This window comes from Python bivittatus, unplaced genomic scaffold, assembly GCF_059951505.1.
Source record: "Python bivittatus isolate LINGU-HERP-01145 unplaced genomic scaffold, Pbiv_v1 ctg000670_np1212, whole genome shotgun sequence".
NCBI classification, from domain to species: Eukaryota; Metazoa; Chordata; class Lepidosauria; order Squamata; family Pythonidae; genus Python; species Python bivittatus.
In genome coordinates, this window is record NW_028277094.1 from 331,667 (window position 1) to 343,185 (window position 11,519).

Consider the following 11,519-nt stretch of genomic DNA (forward strand, 5'->3'; position numbering starts at 1 on the left):
GCGGATTACTCAGAACAGATGTTTCATTCATTTCAAGCATTTCTAACCCATGTCTTTCCTCCACCGAGTAGTGTTTATACAATTATACATGTAGAATGAGCCAGTTTGGTGTCGTGGATAAAGGCACCAGGCTAGAAACCAGGAGACGCTGAGTTCTAGTCCTGCCTTAGGCATGAAACCAGCTGGGCAACTCACTCAGCCCTAGGAAGAAGGCCAGGGCAAACCACTTTCAAAAATCTTGCCAAGAAAACTGCAGGGACATGTCCAGGCAGTCTCCAGGAGTCAAGAATGACTTGAAGACCCACACACACGCAAAAATAGAATAGAGTAAAACTGAAAAGCAGAGTGAGGAAACATTAATTCACATGAAAAATGAAATGGAATTTTAAAAAAATCTTAGTGATTCTCCTAAAGCTTTAAAAGGAAGAAGTTTGTTGCTAGGAACAGACCTGTAAAAAAGGTGATCCTGCCTGGGTAAAGGGATGTTACAATGTTTTTTTTAATTTGTGAGCCTTTGAGTCAGTCTTGACTCCTGGGACTTGACTAGTCCCTGCAGTTTTCTTGGCAAGATATTGGAAGTGGTTTGCCATTGCCTCCTTCCTGGGGCTGAGAGAGAGGGACTGGCCCAAGGTCACCCAGCTGGCTTTGTGCCTAAGGCAGGACTAGAACTCATGGTCTCCCAGTTTCTAGCCTGGTGCTTCAGCTGCAACACCAAACTGGCTTTCTTCTGGCATTAGCCCCTACCCACACTCCAAATCTCACATGCCTTTCTCATGTGCCCATCAAAAGAAAATAGCAATAATTATATTAAATTGGTAACCCTTTGCCAATACCAAAAAGCAACTGCCGGATTTTGAGATCACTCTCTTTTGTAATAAAACAGGCTCCGAAGGGAACTGAACTTCTCTAGGGAAAGAGGGAATTCCATATTTTTGGTATCAACATCTTCCTTATGGTCTTTGTCGCCTGCCTAGCGTTTCTGAAAGTGGTAGGCACATCGGGTGAGCAAGCAGAACTGTCTAGAAAGACACACACCTTCTTCTTCTTCCCTGCTCCCAAGGGCTACAGGTGGCCAATCCCTTTTGGTGACCTGTGTGGAATGTCTCCAAATTTCAGCAATGGGTTTGTTGAAAATCACCAACGTATTTTCCAATCATTTGGAGGCTGGAAGCACACCAAAACATGTAGTGAGAACTCTAGAGTAGGTCTCACAGCCTTTTCAAAAGAGAAAAAGCTTAATCCCCTCCTAGAAGATAACCAAATGTCCCAGCATTATCCATGTGTGTAGAGTGAACCCATTCATTTTGCATTGGCTTGTGTGTATATGTGTGTATGTGTGTGTGTGTTCTCTTCCAATAGCTGCTGTTTTCAGCAGGGGGTTCCCACTGGGAGCTGAAAGAGAATCAGTTAAGAAAAAGCTGAATAGATTTTCATCCCTTCTTGCCTGCTTGGAATTCTTCCTCCACGTCTAGAGGTTCAGAGGCTAATCTGCTTTTCCAAACAGATTTGCCACACTCCCATTATTTTGATCCTTTGGCTACTATTGTGAATAGCCTGTTAGTGTTGCATGGATGGCTATGAACACGAGAGGGCAGCACAGAATGCAGACTCCTTCTGTCCTTGCGATAGAAGGACGGACGTGTCCGTCTAGGGTGGCATAGGCATCAGCTTTCTTGCACTGCAGCTCCCTTCATCCGATGCATCCGATGGTTAGATGTTTTGACTTTACATTGGATGGAAGGAGCTGAAGCTCAAGAGACCTGATGCCTTTCAAGAAAACGCGTTTGTCAGAAAAGGTACTACCAGATTCCCAATCTTTTGCAGTCTTGCTAGGATCTACTTGGAAGTAGCCCAATAGAATCAGTGAAATCTTATTCCCAGGTCAGCAGAGATAGGTTTGCAGATTAATGTCTGCAGATGCAAAGAACTTAATCCTAGCTAAACAGATACAATGAAATATCAGAACAGCAAGTGAAATAATAAGAAAAATATATCATGATCACCACTGAAACAAATTCCTTTGATCCCTAAGGCCAGGGAAAACAGCAGTCAATTAACATAACACAGGATGCATAGATCCACACATTCCAACAGCATAAACACAACCTTAAGACAAGGAGATAAAGTGCAGCACATACTTGGGTCTATACCATGCTCTCCTAGAGCAACACAATCTTCAAGATTCCAGACAACCTCGACTTAGGGTTTCTAATTCCCTGTTCTTTACCCTCCCAAGGGTTTTCATCACTCCCCTTCAAGCCACAAGACAATATTCTGACCACTCCTTTTGAAAGAAGGTTTGGATCACCTTAAGCTGAAAGATCACGGAAATAGAAAACACTGCTCTGATTCTGAGATGGGTTCTGAGTCAATTTAAGACGTTCAAGCATCAGAAGATGGGAGAAGCGCATATTCAAAAGCTGGGGTATAAAGGATTCCTTGTGGGCAACTTCTCATGAGTAAGTAAGACTCTTATCTCTGAGGACCTGCAGCTGAACTTGAATGTTGGCTCTCAGCTCAAGATTGAAAGTCTTCAGTTCTTTTGGTAAGTCTCTTTCAAGTTAAATTTAATCCTGGGTCACTTCATGGACAAGCTGCTACAGTGGTTTGGTCTATAATAATACAGAAATGGTTTGGCCCTGCCTTCTTCTAGATTTCCCCCTCCCCCATTTTTCTAGATTAATCTCTAGTCTTAGGACTCTGAGGTCAGACACGGTTAGCTAGATACTGCCGTCTGCTGAGATCAGTTTTCCAAGAGCTGGATACTAAAGGAGCATCTCTTCTCCTGTTGTCAGACTTGGGATAGGCTTGTTGAGAAGTTCTCTTTTTTATTTGTTTGTGCTTTCTCTGAGATACCAAGGTTTAAGCTTAGGCCAGCCTATAGCTCCTCTGTCTGTGTTTTGGTTCGTAAGACAGTCCAAAGTAACCAGCTGGGGCCAAGGATAAGGTGGATGTGTTTGGAGCAAGATGATAAAGTCCTTCCTCTTAGTTGTTTCTTTCCTGAGTATTTTTTTTTTCAAACTTGAATCTTCTACATGCCTGCTGATATCCCCTCTTGTGCATAACTTGGACAATGATTTTGCTGGGGATGTTCTGGAAATAAATGGGGTGCAAAAATCTGAATGAATACTAGATGGCAACAGTGATATAGAAAATGACACCCCTTTGTTGCCATCAACGGGTTGTATGGAGCCTTGCAGCCTTCATCACTCTCTGACTATATCCGTTGGTATGATCTTCATTTTCAGTGGTTTCCTTTGGTTTCCTAGTCTGGTCTACCTTGAAGGGCTGACATCAATCTGATAAATCTATTACTCTCTTTCTAGAGAGGCAGAAAATCCTATTTTAGCTTCTAGAGATGGCCTCTGATCCTCAAGGTTATTCCTTCTTCCCATTACACTCACAGAGACTTGGGGTGGAAAGGACTTGAAAGTCATTGCATAATGTGGACTTCTTCCTTTCCTCTTTCTCTCCTGATATCAATGCATTATTATGCGTTAATTATTATTATTATTATTTTAAAAATCTGCAATACTTCCCCTGAGATCCAAAGCTGGCAGTATGGTGTATGTGTGTCTGCATAAAAAGAAGCATGTGGGGGAAATTTCCAATATCCCTATCAGAAGAACCCTGCTTGCAACTCAATGTATGTTTACAGGATGTCCTAAGCCACCCATTAGCTGACCTCGGCTTAGCTTAAAACGTTGTACAAACCTGGCTCCTGAGATGAGCTTGTGGTTCAGCGTGTGGTGTGAAGCCAAAGAACTGAGATAACTGAGTCCATCACAGCTTACTTAACCACAGTTAAATCTATCATGCAAATGTAGTCACTTTTTCTAGACTTGCTGACTTCACAGATTTGGGGTAAAAGCAACACTCAATGGAGAGAGCACCATGTACACCAACTTTGGGAAGAAATGTGAAATAATAGTGTAATCCAGGAAAAAATAAGTTGCTTAGCAATCTCCAAATCCAGTCTGTGTGTGCAAATTGGGAGGGGATACTTCACATTTTTACACTCCCCTGGAAGTCAGAGGGAAGAGTGTGATGAAGCAGGCTTATTCTGTGTCTGTCCCTGCCTGCAGAACAACTTGCTCCTTGAAGTTCAGATGGCCCCTTCACTCTTTGTTACAGGAAGGTGATGAAGAACGTACCGTTTGTAGTTTCTTTGGGGATCTGATTTTGTTGCTGTCGTTAAAAATGTTTTACCTAACAGCCCTGCTTGCATGCTTTTATTTATTTATTTGGCTCTCCTGCCGCTGGTTCTACACTCCTGCCATTCGTCTAGAGTCTTCTGATTTGGCCAGATGAGGAAGGGAATTGTTTAAATAAATAATCCCCTTGGAAAATGGATGGCCGTCTTGTGGCCACAAATTCTCTCTGTGCCACGGAACGGATGTCGGGGTGGGTTTGCTGACCCCGTGACGAGCCGGGTTTCTAAAGCAGCTTCCGAGAAACCAGCCAGATGGAAGCCAAGTGCTCATTTGCATACATAATCATATTTATGTTAAACAGACCGATTGAGCACAAGCATGTTGGTAAACAAGGCTGACAAACAGCAATCTGGTTAAAATTGCATCGAGCAGTATAGCATATTTGCATTTTCTGGAGGGTGTGTAAAATGTTTGGGGATAAGAAGGCAGCCTTGGGTGCTGGTTGCCAATCAAACTTGCAAGGTTTGTTTGATCAAGGGATCTGGTGGCAACCTGTGCTGGCTGGGGATGATGGGAGTTTGGAGTTTAAGACATCTGAAAGCCTCCATGGGGGAGAAGTCAGTCACATTACAGCATCAGTGAACAAATGAACAGAAAACAGCTTTAAGGGAGAGAGAATGGTACTTTGGTTATTATTTAAAATATGTAGCTTCTTTCTCCCATTTCTCCTAAACTGAGTATGCATCTTTAATTTTGGAGTATAACCCCTATCCTCCTTTTTTAAAACTGCTTTTCTGTATTGATTTATTTGCTGAAATATAACAACCCGAAGATATGATGAAGTGCAACCAAACATATAACAGTGCTAATAAAATTGGAAAAGAATATACAGAGCACTGATTGAATGAGTGACATTTGAAGAAACTAAAAATAGATCCATAAAGTGTTAATAGGGAGCTGGCTCAGTTCTTTTACCAATTATTAAAACTAGCCACACAGACCATCTACTGCTCCATCTTCTCAGCTTTAATATAGTGTGTTATTTCAATACGATGATATTTATATAATAGATTCTTAATATTTAGGTGCCTTAGAGTATTGACTATAGATAAGAGGGGAAAATGGACATTCTATCAATATGAATTACAGTTGTGGTTATTAATGTCACAAGCCTTATGGTTATTTGACTTTTTCTTCAAAATTAAGGATAAGATTGTAAATGAATTTAAAAAATGAAGGAAGAGTGCAGATCCAGGTGTTTGTTTTATAATAGAAATTTTGGTCTTAAGCTAAATTGCTTGATATTAAAATCTCCGTTATGTTGTTGCTTGCTGTGTGCGTGTGTATGTGTGTGCATATGTATGTATACATACATACATACATACATACATATATATATATATATGTACATATACATATACATATACATATATATTCTCTTGTCTTGGAAAAAAGATAAAAATATATTTTAGATATCTTATTTTAGATAAGCTGGGAGAGTGGATCCAACAGATCCCAGGAGCAACATCGGAGCTCTCTGTCCAGAAGAGTGCAGGGCTAGGAACAGCTCAGATCCTGCGCAGAACCCTCAAATTCCAAGGCCTCTGGTAGAGGACCCGAGATTGAGGAAGACACAGACCACCCAGAGGGGTGAGAGGGGAATTTTTATATATATAGAGAGAGATGTATGCGTTTTTATACATGTTAATAAAAGAAAAATAAGTGAACAAAACAGGCTTAACAAATATGAAATAAACCCCCATCATCCTTGATGACTGGCAGGGCTAATGGGATTTGAAGTCTTTTTTTAATATAATTTTTATTAAGAATGTTAATTGCAATCGTAAAAACAAATACAAACTAAAGTTAGAGAAAGAAGAGAATGGAAAAAAGAAGAAAAAGTGCAGGAAAAAAGAGAAAGAATAAAATAAAGAAAAAGAAAAGAAATATATAAAGAGGTGACTTCCAACCTTCATCACAACAAGTATAAACAAATTTAATAACTCTTCACCCCCTGTAAGGTTAAACAGATATCTCTTCATCCCACATCCCATCCCTTATCTATAAGCAAATCCATAAAACATCAACTTTTCAATCCTGGTGTCAGCAAAAAGTCCATAAAGGGTTGTGAGAACATTGCAAAAAAGAAAAAAAAGCCTTATTTTAACCTTGATCAAATAAACCAATTTTATATTCCTTCCTTTTATTTCTAACAGTCTTAATCTTTAATTCAATCAAATATTGTGGTAGGATTTGATTTCTCTTCAATTCTTCTTTATCCCATCATAGATTTCTTCAAGGCTTTAACAACCATCTTTTGTGGATCCAATAACCAGACATTTTCCAAACCATTGTCTTGGCCTGTCATTTGTAGTTCTACTTTCAGTACTTTGTGTTGTCAGATAAAATTTGTTCCACATCTATCTTTCCTTCATTAACATCTTAGTCTATCCATATAAGCAGACATAATTACTGACAGTGTTGATATTGTAATTACTAATTTCTGGCTCCATTTTTCAAAGATCTCCTTTAATATTTCCGATGTTATAATGTTTTGGGTCATTTTGTAAGTCCCAGTATTAGTTGACATCAAGAACAGACTTGTATTTTTTTTCTTCTGCTTAAAATCTTTAGTCCCTTCTAGTGTCCAGTTTCTAAAATCATCACTTATCTTTTGTTATGACTTGCAATAGCCGGGATAGCCAAAATAAGTCTGTTTCCCATGAGAATTTGTTTATGTTTTATAGTTAATTCCAAAATCTTATAGTAAAAGTCAATATTCCAAATTTATCTGGACCTTTAATCCATTTATAACTTTCTTAGGTCAGAAACTTATATAACTTTTTGCAAAGATGGAAAACTTTGGCATTACCCACAATGGAGGAATGGTTGATGAAGATGATGGTACTTACTAAGATGGCTAAATTGACTTCTTTGATCAGAGAAAAGACATTATCTAAATTTAATGCTGACTGGAAACCCCTTATAGACTTATTGCATGAAACAGAAAAAAATGAACTTTTGATTTATGGTTTTGATGATTACACAGGATAGATTATAGAAAGAAAAGAATTATGTTGTAACCATAGAGTAAGAGGTGAATTTATCATTGTACTTACAACTGCTGTAAAGAAGATCAGAAGCCACTTCTTTGTATCTTTTTTCTTTCTTTTCTATTTTTCTTTTATTTTTTCCTTGCACTTTTAGCTTTCTCTTTGATTTCTTTCTTTTCTTTTTCTTACTTTATATTCATTTGTATTAGTTTTATCTTCCTTTAAAAAAAATCTTATTTGGCTTTTTGCTGTTTATTTCAAATTCCTTAAGTTCTTAAGCTTATAATTAATTTTTCTTTGGTTCAGAGTTGAAGGTAAGAGCCATCTTCAGTTCGCCATACCTGCCCTGGAATTTCGGGATTTGGAGTCCTGGATATCTGGGGGCCCCATGTTGAGGAAGTTTGCTTGAAAAGGAAGACTGCCAATGGAAGGAGAGAGAAAAATGAAAGTATAGTTCATTATTACTTATTTTACTGCTTTGTATTATATATGTCAGTTTCTCCAAAAGCTTTTGTGGAGGTGATTTCCCTTTCACTATATTGATCAATAAGCAAATACAAGTTGCTCAAAGGAAAAGGTTTTTTTAAATGATAATTTATGTCAGGCTGCTGTTTACAGCATTTCTGTTGTATGCTTTTGGGTGCCTCTTGTGGACCAAATGGCTATTGATTGCATTATTTTAAAAAAATGGTCACAGAACATTATGCAACCTTTTTTGCTGCGTTTTTGTCTTTCTAGTTATATCCAACTAATGTCATTGATTTAACAAGAATCAGGATGAAAAGGCATTGCTAGAGGAGATAGAGATTGATTCTTGGATTTAAGCATCAGTTATATTCATCTGAAATGCCTTTGTTTAATAAAAGCATGCTGTAGCAGGAAAGCAGATAGGCTGAGAGGTCTCAAATCTGTTTCAGAAGCCATCTCAGTCTGCACTTTCTTGCCCCACCTCCCTGCATTAGGCTTATGACTTGGTAGGTCCTGCTTCCTCCATCTATCTTTCAGAGAGAACCTAATCTTGTATCTTCTCAGTAATCCTGGTGTATGTGAGAAAGAGGGCTCCCACTAGTTGTGTTGTTTTACAGGTAGTAAAAGGGTAGAGATAAGAAGAAAGAAATAATTTCTATAATATAACATCCTGGCCATACAGATTTGATGGCATGGATAGAGGTTTCAGTCCTTCCTTCCTTTTGGGGGAAGATAAATCAATCTTCTAAGAGATAAAAAAAAATCAAATTTTATTTTAAAAAACCCTAAAAGACATGATATAGAACAGGCCACAAGATGGGGCTGGTTCCCTATAATTAGTGAGGTAGGTTAGAATCTTTGCTCCAAGTTAGAGTTTAAGCTCCCTAGAAGTGAATATAAAGAAAATGTTCTAGAAAAATCTGAAATTACTCAAAGTGTACTATTTCTCTAGAAAAGAAAAGAGCAAAAGAATTAACTGGCACACACAGGACAAAATAAATCAAAGATACAAAACATTTATTTCACATCCTTCCTTGAAACTGTCATCAAGCAGCTGGGCCTTTCTAAGGGCTACCAAAGTTCCCCAAGAACAGGTGGGACTAAAATGTTTGAACTCTTTTGGAGGAGTTTGACATTAAAATAGGTGCTTTAAGCCTTGTTTTCCTTTAAAAAAAAATCTAAACTTGCTGAAATCTACATAAAGTCTTTGCAAGTTTTAGGCACTTATTTCACCACTCAATGCCTCTTACCTCCAGTGATTTTATAACATTACTGGGCGTATCCAGGCAGAACAGAATTATATGGTGTGTACCCCCTACCAAGAGGCTGAAAATATTGCCTCCCGATCTTATGGGATGGGACAAGGTTGCCATGCCCGTCACTATCAATGAGATGCCTATCAATTAGACAATATAGCCAGAACATCCTTGGCATCTACACTTGGACTTTGCAAAGTTTTGTGAATCTTGGTAATATCTGGTTAGCTTTGTTGTGGTTTGGTATGTAAAGTAAACCCAGCTTTGGGGTTTATCGGCCATTGTCTATGCCTCAGCATGTTGCATGACCTTCGTTGTGCTGTAGCAAAGCCTGATTACTATAGCTAGCCGAGCATGTGAACATTGCTGTTGCAAGTATATGTTTGTACTTGCCAATTGCTACCAGCCATCAGTATGGTGTTAAGATGGCTTCTTCCCTGAAAAAACATCTTTAGGTATTACCTATGCCACAGAGTTATGGAAAAATGGATTTTGCTCCCCTTGTTCCTCTGATGATATCAAAAGAACTTGTTGCTAAAGGTTCTACCTAGAAGATGATGTTGTCTTGCTAGAGACACTGTTTGGTATCCTGCTTGATCTGAGTTACAGTACAGGGAACCCAAAAAGTTTTCTAACTTGCACTTATTTCAGAATAGCCTCATTTAGGAAACCAGGGCAAAAGTAGGCCATTGATTTTTGCCCAGCTATAGCCCAGGGCACCTGCAATTGAATTCTCTGTGCGCTGTGCAATCTGTACCATAACATTTCTGACTCTTCAGTATTTAGGTCTTCTACTGTTAATGCATCAGCTCATTATCAGGAATGTGTTTCCTACTCTCAGGTTCAGCCCAAAGAACTCCACGAGACAGTATAGATACAGTTCTGTTGCATTTATTAGCTTCCACCTCAAAGACAGAATCTCTCCAGACTGAATCTAAACTTCCCAAGCCAGCCAGCCAAAACACCGTGAATTCCTTAGGGTGGTGCGAGTCTCATCTTCTTAACCTTCCCACGCTCCTGCTGCGGGCTAAGGAAATGCTTATCTCCCCGAGCACGGCCTTCATCAAACCATTCCATCACACTTACCTTCCAAACTGATAAAGCCCAGGTTTTCAACATGGCGATAAGTCAACTGTGACTTGGCTTAGTTTGGGCTTAGCGTGTTGTACAAATGCAGCCAATTGTAGCTTGCTAAACCACAGTTTAGCACAAAGGGTTGTAGCATAAAGCCTGCATCAAAGTGCATTTAACAATCCTTAATCCCAGATGAGCAGATATAGGATGCATTGTCCATATTTTATAAGCTGCTATTTACCCACCACAGAGATGCTTGAATAGATGTCAAGAAGATTAACTCCCTTCCCTCTTAGCCATGTTGTTATTAGATCATCCACTGTCGAGAAGAAAGGGGGAAGGGGAGTGATCTGAGGACACACTTATTTGGGGGATAGAGCCTAGCGCATGATCTAAAATATCGGGTTGGTTTCTCAGCTACAGTTGCTAGCAAACCCCTGGGTATGGAAAGCAAGTGAGAAAGATCTGGTGGCTGATTGAGGGTGGGAGGTCTGGTTCTGCTTGTTTCCACGCCCCCGTTACTTTCTGATGGTGCAGAAGAACATTGGTGAGTGATTCAAGGTCAGCCCTGGCCATTTTCCTATCTATCATAAAGTAGCAAATGCTGGCTTCCCAAAATGTAAATCAATGCAGAACAGTGAATGAAAGTTGTGTAATTTTGGTTCACAGAACAGAAAGTCACCTCACCCCTGCCAGTAAAAACACAACAATAATGGAAAGGCTGCTGTCTTTCATGACATCCCAGATGGGCCCACTATGTCATCTGCTCCCAGCTGCCTCCAGATAGAGCTAGAACTCTTGAATCTGGCCAGCACGTGATGCTTCCTAAACAAGGGTTTGAGCATGGAATGGAGAATTGGAATGATTGGAATTTAATTGGAGGAAGTGGGGGTAGGATTTGGAGGAGATTTCATTCACCCTTGTACGGTATTTCTGCTCCACCCCTGGGATTTACACATTACAGACCATAAGCACATCTCTCTATAAGTGGAAATCTCCATCCAGAAATATTTCAGAAAGAAGCAAAACCTGGACATGTTTTGGACAACTGGGGTTACACAACATGTAAAGCCAAAATAGAGTTGGCTTATTTATGGCTCAGTGGCATGAACCCTGCCCATGTTTTAGCACATTGATGTTCTGCCAATCCTGGTTGATATTCTGACTAGTTGAATTAATAACGATAAATCAATTAACCATAGGGTGCATAGTCAAAATATTGTTTTAATTGGGAATTGCTGTTTCTGGCCCTTGAGGGAGCTCACTGCTTCCCCCTGTCCAGCACTGCATATCCATTTATGTAATTCAGAGGACAATAGAGGGTACATTTAACTTGAACAGCCTGCAGAGAAACATGCAAGCGGAAACATCTATGAAGACTATGCTGTGTGATAGATAGTCTGCCAGTGTTGAATTTCTCTGGATAGACAGAACAACAACAGGTGGAAGGAGATGAGATTCATCCTAAGTGAGAAGGCTGTTCCCAAATCCTTGCTTCTAGGGTCTTTCCTCTT